The following is a 7,207-nucleotide window of genomic DNA, read 5'->3' on the forward strand; positions in this document are numbered from 1 at the left end:
TCGTTAGGGGGATGCATGCTAATCTGGTTGTAGCCTGAATATGCATCCATAAACTAGAGGATCTCGTGTCCTGCAGTTGCATCGACCAGCTAGTCGATCCTTGGGAGAGGGAAGCAGTCTTTTGGGTAGGCTTTATTGAGGTTTGTAAAATCCACACAGGTCCGCCACTTGCCATTTGGCTTGGGGACCAGCATCGGATTTGAGACCCACGATGGATAGAATGCCACCCTGATAAACCCATTCTTCTTAAGTCTTTCGATTTCTTCCTTCAAGGCTCTTGCTCTATCTCTATCGAGCAGCCTTCTTTTTTGTTGCATGGGTGGAAAAGTTTTATCTATGTTTAAGACATGGCTGATTACCGCAGGATCTATCCCTACCATGTCTTTGTGCGACCAGGCGAAAACCTCCTGGTTCCTTCGCAAGAACTCCACCAGTGCATGCTTCGTGGTAGGCTCTAAGTTTTTCCCAACCTTTATGACTCTGTTTGGGTCTTCTTTGTCGAGTTGGACCTCCTCCAGGTCCTCGATGGGTCCAACATTTTCTTCAAAATCCCCAAAGCAAGGATCCAAATCTCCATCCTCACTTTGGGCAACACCCTATTTGGTGACTTCATCACTGGATTGGGCTTGCGTATCAACTGCCATCTGTAATCTATCTGGGGTAGTGCTCCTAGGCGTTCCACTTTTCGCCTTTGTGATCGAGGCGTTGTAGCACTCCCTGGCTTCCCTTTGGTTTCCCAAAACGCGTCCTACCCCCGCGTCTGTTGGGAACTTCATGACTAGGTGCCACATAGAGATGACGGCCCGTAGATCAACCAGTATGGGCCTTCCAATAACAGCGTTGTACGCCGAAGGACAATCGACCACTACAAAAGTGGCGAGTAATGTCCTTGTTGCAGGCACTGTACCCGTCCTTACTGGGAGTTTGATCAGTCCGGCTGGGGCGAGTCCTTCTCCAAAGAAGTCGTATATCGTTTGATTGCAGGGCTCCAAGTCCTTCACGGAAAATTTCATGCGTTCCAGTGTTGATTTATACAGGATATTAACTGAACTTCCTGTATCGACATGTACCCTCTTCACCATCATGTTGGCCATCTGGATGTCCACGACCAGCGGATCGGAATGTGGGAACCTGACGTGTTGGGCGTCGTCGTCAGAGAAGGTTATCTCTCCTCCCTCTGACCGAGCCTTTTTTGGTGCACGGTCCTCCACAGTCATCATCTCGATGTCCTGGTCGTGGCGCAGAGTCCGAGCATATCGTTCTCTGGCCTTTCCGCTATTTCCCGCGAGGTGCGGGCCTCCACAGATGGTTAAGAGTGTTCCAGCCACGGGGGCAGGCTGTTATGGTGGCGAGAGTTGACGTGTGGACGCCTGCTCGTTGCCACCCAGAGCTTCTCATTGGGAATTTCCCGAGGCCCGTACGTATCTTCTCAAGTGTCCTTGTCTAATAAGGAACTTGATTTCGTCTTTTAACTGGTTGCATTCATTAGTGTCATGTCCGTAGTCATTATGGTAACGACAGAACTTGGTGGTCTCTCTTTTCGAAATGTCATTTCGAATGGGTCCAGGTTTCTTGTAAGGCACACTGGAACTTGTGGCCTGGTAAACCTGTAATGCCCCGGATTCCCTAATGTGGTTTAACGGTTGGATTTGTAGGCCGGAAGGGCCATAACTGTTTAATTATGCCATTTAATGTGTTTATGTATGTTTATGAGAATTATATTATAATATAATGTTAATTGTATGCATGTCGGTGATATATGTTGAGACCACATTATGATGTGGATTTGTTCGAGCTATTCGACATGAGACGATCGTAGATTATTGACTAGCGGTTTAGTCACAACAGGTTTAAGTGTCGGGACTTGGGTTGAGTCTCAGGGTGATTTTGATGATTAGAGCGTTACCGGGGGATAAAGGGTAACGGGATGTGAGTTTTTGGTGTTTATGGTTATTGAGAATAGCGGGAATTGGAGAGTGTTAATTATGATTAACAAGTTAGGAGGAAAGTACCAAAAATGCCTATAGGAGCCTTTAGAAAGTATTAAATGACCTAGGGGTAAAATGGACATTTCACCCCTAGGATAGATATAACCCTTGATAGCTGAGAAAAGTGATGGAAAAATAGAGTACACTTTAGAGTTCTCCCGTACCTTCTTCTCCTCACTGTTCTTTGTGGTTTTTGAACCAATTTTGAGGATTCAAGCTTAGGAAGCAAGCCTTGGGAGTTTGGGAGTGTGTTCCACCATTGAAGGCCATCATAAGCTGAGCTTTGGGTAAGTTTCTAACCATGGTTTCTCTGGTTTGCTCTGTTTTGGTTTGTTTTGCAGCTGAGATTACTAGGATGAATTCATGGATTTTGTTGGGAGTTTTGCAACTAAAAGATCGATCATTCTCATGGGTCGTCTTTATCATACTTCTCGCTCGAACTTGAGGTAAGAAAACAGTGTATGGATACAGTTGCACCCTGTACGGGTATATGACATGCACGGTTTGATATTGAGGCATGTTGGTTGATATATGTGAACGTGGATTGCATATTAAATGCTCATGAATGCTGATTACCTGTTTGAGACACTGACTAGTCAGGGACCGACTCTAAAGTCAATGATCACGCATTGAATGGCTCTATGGCATTAATGCGGGACCGACCCTAAGGTTGAAGAACTTATAAGCGCTTGCCTAGTCTACGACCAGATGTCTATAGCCAAGGTATACGACCCCGATGACCGTTAGTCACATGGCTAAGGGACGTTGTCCATAGTTACGACTCCAGAGTCGTGAGGAAGGTTATGTTGGTGACTAATCACCATACACCTATCCTGATCAATTTATGAGAGGATCACTTATCAGTTAAGCCCTGGTGACCCTATCGTCACATGGCTAGAGGGAGTGCTGCTCGTTATTGTAACTGTTGCCTATTGTCACCTATTTGTTGGGCTAATAGTCCTGGATGATTACTATGATCGTTGTTGATATTATATCATGTTTTATTATCTTTTCTTGCTGGGCCTTGGCTCATGGGTGCTTTGTGGTGCAGGTAAAGGAAAGGAAAAGCTTAACCAGCCCTGAGTGGAGAGCTTGGGCGACGTTGTGTACATACAAGGCCGCTTGACCGCCACGGTCAAGGAGTTCTCAGAGGGACTAGGGGTTTACCCTATTTTTGCTGCTTAGGCCGGCGGGGATTGTAAACTTGGAACTGTAGCGACTCTTTTGTATTATGAACCACTTGTAAATATTTTGAAAGGCTCATGAGCAGTTTTATTTACTTAATGAAATGTACCCTTTCCTTTTTGCTGGTTTTTCACCTTAACCTGATAAAACACTTAGATCACATTTTTAACCAAAGGACTCGGGTAGCGGGTCAAATTTTCAGTTCACCGTTCACCGTAACTGTTCTGGGGTAACCAGGACGTTACAACTTGGTATCAGAGCAATGCCAAGGTTAGGGTTCCTGTAGACTGGCTGGGTATGTACACACATCACCGAAGACAAGCTCGACTCATGGTTTGGTAACTATCTATGGGATAACATGTATAATTGTTTAAATGTGATATGAATGCTTTACCTGTGTGCATGAGATATTATGTTGAGCTTGTGCCCTGAGATATTATATCTTCAGCAAATGTGTACTAATTAGTACTGAGATTGCTGGCGCCTGCTTATTAGTATGGTTGTGCATAAGTTATTATGTGATACATGCTGAGTGCTGAGTGCTATAAACATGTATCTGCTTGTGAATACTGAATGACTGTGGAATGTGATAGTTGTCTGTTGTTCTTGGACCATGAGGCGGCAAGAGGTTTAGTTATTACTACCTGACTGGCCGTATTGATTATTGTTTCAGTAAGGTATCAGTGACAGAATGAACTCAGGACAGACAGACATGTCAGCTGGCCAGAGTGATCCAGGCCAGAATAATAACAGTCAGGGTCAAGAGAATGACCAATCTCAAGTTCCACAGCCAGCACCTGCAAACTGGCAGCAGTTGTTTAACGATTTGCAGGCTACAGTGTTAAAACAAGGAGAGGAGCTTCGTCTCCTAAGACAGCAGCAAGTGCCTGTAGTTGCCAGTGTTGCAGAGACACCTTCTGTGTCAGTGCCAGTTACTAGGCCACTGCCGGGGGTTGAAAATAGATTGGAACCTCTTTATGAGCGGTTCAGGAAGCAGCAACCTCCTGTGTTTGAAGGCAGTGCTGATCCTACCAAAGCTGAACAATGGATGAGCATGATTACCACTGTTTTGGATTTTATGAAGGTAGTTGGTACTGAGAGGGTGGCCTGTGTTGCCTATATGTTTCGGGAAGATGCCCAGATTTGGTGGGAAGTGGTTGGCCAGACCAAGGATGTTAATCTCCTGAGCTGGGAGGAATTTCAGACTTTGTTCAATGAAAAGTACTATAATGACGCCATTAGAGCGGCGAGGGCTGATGAATTTATGAGGCTACTTCAGGGAAGCTTATCAGTAACCGAGTATGCCTTAAGGTTTGACTGTTTGGCAAAGTTTGCCAAGGAATTGGTGCCCACTGATGGGACCAGGAGAGAGCGTTTCTTACAGGGGCTACAGCCCAGGTTAGCCCGAGATGTGCGCATCACCACTGTGGTAGGAGTGACTACTTATGCACAGGTGGTGGAGAAGGCGCTTACAGCTGAAACTGCAGAGATTAAGATCTGTCGTGAAAGTGCAGCCAGAAGGGATTTCAGGAGGCCAGGTCCTCCATTTGTGGGTTCTGGTAGGGGTGTTGGCCCCAGTGATCAGAAGAGGAAGGTTCCTGATACCTTCCCAGTTCCAGGTCTTGACAGGAGACCTCGTGGTAGTACAATTGGTCGTCCTGGGGGCAGTGAAGCCTGGAGGTCTTATCCCGAGTGTCCTAGATGCAAGAGGCATCACTTGGGGGAGTGTAAGGCAAGGGCCTGCTTTTCTTGTGGAGCAGTGAGTCATCTTAAAAAGGATTTCCCTAAGGCAAGAAAGGAAGAGCCCAGGAAGGCAGACAGCTCGGCCCCAGCGCGAGTGTTTGCTTTGACTCAAGCAGAAGCTGAGGCTTCGCCCTCAGTTGTTACAGGTCAGCTTCTTAGTGCAGGAACTACTTATAATGTATTGATTGACTCTGGTGCTACACATTCCTTTGTTGCTAGTAGTGTTATTGATAGATTGTGTAGACCTTGTGATTTCTATGCTGTGGGGTTTGGTACTTTGTTACCCACTGGGGAGCTGGTTGTATCCTGGAGATGGGTCAGATCTTTGCTAGTGATGGTGGAGGGCAGAGAGTTATCAGTGGATCTTATAGAGTTGGTTATGACTGACTTCGATATGATATTGGGTATGGACTGGTTAGCCAAGTATGGGGCAACCATTGACTGCAGAAGGAAGATGGTCACTTTTGAGCCTGAAAGTGAGGATCCTTTTGTATTTGTTGGTGCTGTGCATGGACCCCGTATTCCTATGATTTCTGCATTGAGGGCTAGGGATTTGTTGCAAGGGGGTTGCATTGGATTCTTAGCCAGTGTATTCGATACCACCCAGGTCGTGCCAGTGAGACCAGAGGATACTAGACTTGTGTGTGAGTTTCTGGATGTGTTTCCAGAGGATTTACCAGGGTTGCCACCATGCAGAAAGATTGAGTTCGTTATAGAACTGGCCCCAGGGACGGAGCCAGTGTCTAGAGCACCATACAGAATGGCCCCAGCTGAGTTGAAAGAATTAAAGGTACAGTTGCAAGAGCTGTTGGATTTAGGTTTTATCAGACCTAGCTTTTCACCTTGGGGTGCGCCAGTTCTGTTTGTGAAGAAGAAAGATGGTTCTCTGAGGATGTGTATAGATTACAGAGAACTGAATAAGTTGACAATTAGGAACAGGTATCCTTTGCCAAGGATAGATGATCTGTTTGATCAATTGCAGGGTAAGACGGTATTCTCTAAGATTGATCTTCGTTCTAGTTATCATCAGTTGAGGGTTAAGGAGGGAGACATACCGAAGACCGCTTTTCGTACCAGGTATGGGCATTATGAGTTTCTAGTTATGTCATTTGGGTTGACTAATGCCCCTGCTGCTTTCATGGATATGATGAACAGAGTGTTCAAGGACTATTTGGACCAGTTTGTGATCGTCTTTATCGATGATATTCTGGCATATTCTCAGACTAAGTCAGAGCATGAGCATCATCTGAGGTTGGTTCTACAGAGGTTGAGGGAACACAGATTGTTTGCGAAGTTCAAGAAGTGTGAATTCTGGTTGTCTCAGGTGTCCTTTCTTGGGCATATTGTCAGTAAGGAGGGGATTATAGTAGATCCATCAAAGATTGAGGCGGTCAGAGATTGGCCAAGGCCAAAGAATGCTTCTGAGGTTAGAAGTTTCCTTGGATTGGCAAGATATTACAGGCGTTTTGTGGAGGGGTTCTCAAAGATTACTACTTCGTTGACTGAGCTGACACGCAAGGGTCAGAAGTTCATGTGGTCAGACAAATGTGAGAACAGCTTCCAGGAGTTGAAGCAGAGGTTGATTACAGCAGTTCTGAGTCTTCCAACAGATCAAGAGAAGTTTGTAATATACTGCGATGCTTCTCATCAGGGTTTGGGCTGTGTTTTTATGTAATCAGAGAGAGTTATAGCTTATGCTTCTCGTCAGCTGAAGGAGTACGAGAAGAGGTATCCTACTCATGACTTAGAGTTGGCAGCGGTGGTTTTTGCTTTAAAGATATGGAGGCACTATCTCTATGGAGAGAAGTGTGAGATTTATACAGACCACAAGAGCTTGAAGTATTTCTTTACCCAGAAAGACTTGAACATGAGGCAGAGGCGTTGGCTGGAATTAGTAAAAGACTACGATTGTGAGATTTTGTATCACCCAGGAAAAGCCAACGTGGTAGCTGATGCCTTAAGCCGGAAGGGTCCGGGACAGATTCATGGTATTAGGCTGATAGCCAGAGAGTTAGCTGATGATATGACCAGAGCTGGTATAGAGTTGCTAGTGGGCCAGTTGGCCAATATTACGCTACAGTCTACGCTGCTAGAGAGGATTAAAGAGGGTCAGTTGAGTGATCCACAGCTGATCAAGATTAGAGAGGATGTCTTGGCTGGAGTATCCAGGGATTATACAGTGTCTGATTTGGGGTTATTGAGATATAAGGGACGGATATGTGTTCCATTAGACACTGCATTGAGGCGAGAGATTTTGGATGAATCTCATACTACACCTTACTCTTTGCATC

Source organism: Humulus lupulus, chromosome 2 (assembly GCF_963169125.1).
Source record: "Humulus lupulus chromosome 2, drHumLupu1.1, whole genome shotgun sequence".
In the NCBI taxonomy this organism is placed as follows: domain Eukaryota; kingdom Viridiplantae; phylum Streptophyta; class Magnoliopsida; order Rosales; family Cannabaceae; genus Humulus; species Humulus lupulus.